A 3443-nucleotide genomic window follows, 5' to 3' on the forward strand; every position below is an offset into this window, starting at 1 on the left:
AAACTGGCCTTTGCTCTTAACCTCTCTCATACATATTTTCCAGACCAATTCTGAAATTATTTTATGTACACACTATAAATGACCCAGTGCATGGATTATAGATCTTCAAGAGAAACTGAGAGGGCCTTAGAGAAAAAGTAAGCCATTTCAGGCTGACTGTCATTGGCTTTGTATTGGAATGTTAGTCACTGGGCTTTTGGGGAGACTCAAAATCTTCCTGTCACTTAAGCAGTAAGAGAAGTCTCTGTTAGGGAAGGCAGTTGGATAGCCAGCAAGAATGATACTTTGTCTTCTCGCCTTTCAAATCAAAATAAAGCAGGAAGGCCATCAAATCGGCCCACAAGGCCCCCCGCTGTGGATGCTTTGGGAGCTCGACCAACTTGTCTCACAGCTGACAAGCCTGTTAAAACACCTGAGCAACCTGCAAGTTGCTACAGAGGCAAAAATGTGGCTCCCGTTTGCTGGGGCTCTCAAGTATATAAATCTCCTCTGTCACAGCTGCAGAGACAGCTCCATTCATGGGGCTCTGCCCCGATGACTCTGAGTGAGTGTGCACACACATACCACACACATGTACACACATACACGGTCACACACATATATACACGCATATGCCACATGTGCGTACACATACATCTCACGTGCCACACACACAGGCATGGACATACGCACATACACACACATCCTTCACACATGCACATATGTACACACCACACATGCACCTGCACACCCACTACACAGACATACACCGTGCACACACACAGAACACCTCATGAGCACTCTGAAATTTGCCAGGCCGAAACGGAAATGGAGAAAGGGAAAGCTATGGCTTTAATTACTCCCCCGTTGTTAGAAAAAATGTTAAATTATGATATTGTCACCTGAGGGCTTGCTGACAGACTTCTTCAGTTCCCCTCCATCTGGCACACATCCAGGGCTTCTTTTTTTCCTTCTTTCTTTTGAATTCTGGAATGCAGACCTCAGAATTTGCCATCAGTAAATGGATGTGTCTAAACCCCAATTATCAGGCCGCGTCACGAGCAGGGCCCCTAGCAGCCAGCTCACTCCACTTCTACGCAACGAAATAATCCTTGTTGTATTCTTGGGTTGCGTCTCCCCAGAATTTTCTAAGAGTTCGGGAGTTTTCTCCCTATAAATTCCCAGTTACTCATTTTTAAGGGATTGTTTGAAGCCAGTGGTTGTTATTTCACACCTTATATCCCATGAATTCTCTCGTTTCAGAAGAACATGAAAAGATTTCATAGCCTTTTCTTCTCTCTTCTTCTAAAAGCCAAAGCTAACTGCTATAACCAACAATCCCCAGATCTCAGAAGCTTAACAAATAGAAACTAATATCTTGTCTCTAACGTTGTCCAGTGAGGTGACTGGGAAGGGGCATTTTGCTCTGGGCTGGGGGTTGGAAAGCTATAACCCAGTTTCTTCAGCTAGCCTGCTAACTATTTTTTATAAATAAAGTTTTATTGGAGCACAATTATACTCATTCATTGACACAGCATCCTCCACTAAGCAGGAACTCGGGGATTCCAGTTCTTTTTGTCTTGTGCCCCTGTCCTCTTGGTTCTTGAAGCCAATCTTTTCTGCTGGCAGGGGATGAGAAGGGGCATAGCTCACATGTGGGAGGAATCTTTTTACTGGTCAGGCATGGTAGTGATGTACAAGAGCTCAACTCATAATTTATTGGCCAGATTCAGTTATGTGGCCACACCAATCACTCAGGGATGCTGGAAATTAGAGTTTATCTTCGTGCCCAGGAAGGAAAACAGCTGTGAGCACCCACAGCTCCTGTCACACCTATCCCTCCTGAGTGCAATAGTGATATGTAGGTGGTCACGATTCCCATAGTCTCCCTCTCTGCAATTTGTTTCACATTCTTCTCATATCACTCGCTTATTTGCCACTGTCCTAGTTCAAGTCTCGAAGGGTTTGCTTTTTTTGGTTTTTGCTTTTTTTTGTTTTTCTTTTCTTTTGCTTCTGTTGTTGGGACTGCATCCTCTCTGCATTTATATTTCCAATATCTATCTTTCTCTTTTCTGATAAGTCAACCCTAGAAGCTCATGCCTTTTGCCTGAAACAAGTTCAAAGGCTCCTATTTGTCTATCACGGTCACTAGAAGTTTGGGACTGGCTGTTAAGTTCTTCCAAGATCTGACCGAAGGATCTGTTTTGGCCTGACATCCTTCCGTGCGTGATTCCAGAGCTTTCTCTACTGCTGAATGGACTGTCTTTTTCTCGCCTCTCTGCCCATATCCACCTTGCAGCTTGTGTGCACATCGTTCCCTCTGCCAGAAAACTACTAAAATCTCAACCACCTTATCCATTTAAACATAGATAAATGTTACCCACACTTCCTTCCCACTAAACTGAAGACATCACAGGGAGCAGAAACTAGGTAGCTTTTATTTATTTATTTATTTATTTATTTATTTATTTATTTATTTTTAGGTGAGGCAACCCTTGGTTGACTTCATAGATTGCAAGGAACTTGTCAGCTTACAATGCTTATTTTTTACGCCTACAGCACCTGTTCTTCCTAGGTGGTCTCCCATCCAAGTACTAACCAGGCCCGACCCTGCTTAGCTTCCGAGATCAGACGGGATCGGGCTTGTTCAGGGCGGCATGGCCAGACAAGAAAGGGGTAGTTTTCATCCATCTGTTCTGTCCCTAGACTTAGTACATGATCAACATTGTTTAAATGAATAAATGAATAACTAGATACCTGGAGGATTCCATACACATTCGTTCTCCCAATGAGCTGGACTCTTTCCTTCCACTGAACTTTCAAACCTGTACTCTTTCTGAGTAACTTATCGCTCCTTATTTAACATTAGCTATATAGTATGCATTTGATATTGCCTTTATTACACTGCACGATTCACACGGAAGAGAATTATCATTAGCATCATAATGTCTAGCACGTGCTAGATGCTCAATGAATGTATGACAAATAAATAAATGGATGGATGAATGAACCTGAGTTCTTTCTTGGTGATTCTAACACGCTCCGAGCCTCATATTACTTCCTTCAGGTGGAAAGGGAGAGTGGGGATATTAATCTTAGAATGAGGAATGTCTTTCTCTCTTAAAAAGAGCTTGAAAGGCTTTAAATCAAGAGCCAAGAAGATTCAAGGTTAAGTAACGGCTTAAATCCTTGAGCAGTGTAGCTCTTCCTGCTCTTTTATGCATAGGCAGGAATTAAGAGCCTAATACCAGAATGAATAACTTGGGACTTAGTTGTAATATGAAGAAACATAAAAAAAAAAAAAGACTGGACTCTGAATAGGAAATTATTAGAGTGTTATATCAGGTATCACACTGATCGTGTTCAATTGAGTGGAAGTGACCAGCCCTGAATCACTTTTCCTATCCATACAATGGGTATCGCTTCATTAATCAAGCTTAGCATTAGTGTAAAGAGAGTGGGTG

General features: G+C 42.3%; 1 pseudogene; it reads right to left on the bottom strand.

Moving 5' to 3' along the window:
* Positions 1-2529: 2529 nt before the first annotated feature.
* LOC111745757 lies at positions 2530-2646 on the bottom strand (annotated as a pseudogene).
* Positions 2647-3443: the final 797 nt, after the last annotated feature.

This window comes from Pteropus vampyrus, unplaced genomic scaffold (genome assembly GCF_000151845.1).
Source record: "Pteropus vampyrus isolate Shadow unplaced genomic scaffold, Pvam_2.0 Scaffold164, whole genome shotgun sequence".
NCBI classification, from domain to species: Eukaryota; Metazoa; Chordata; class Mammalia; order Chiroptera; family Pteropodidae; genus Pteropus; species Pteropus vampyrus.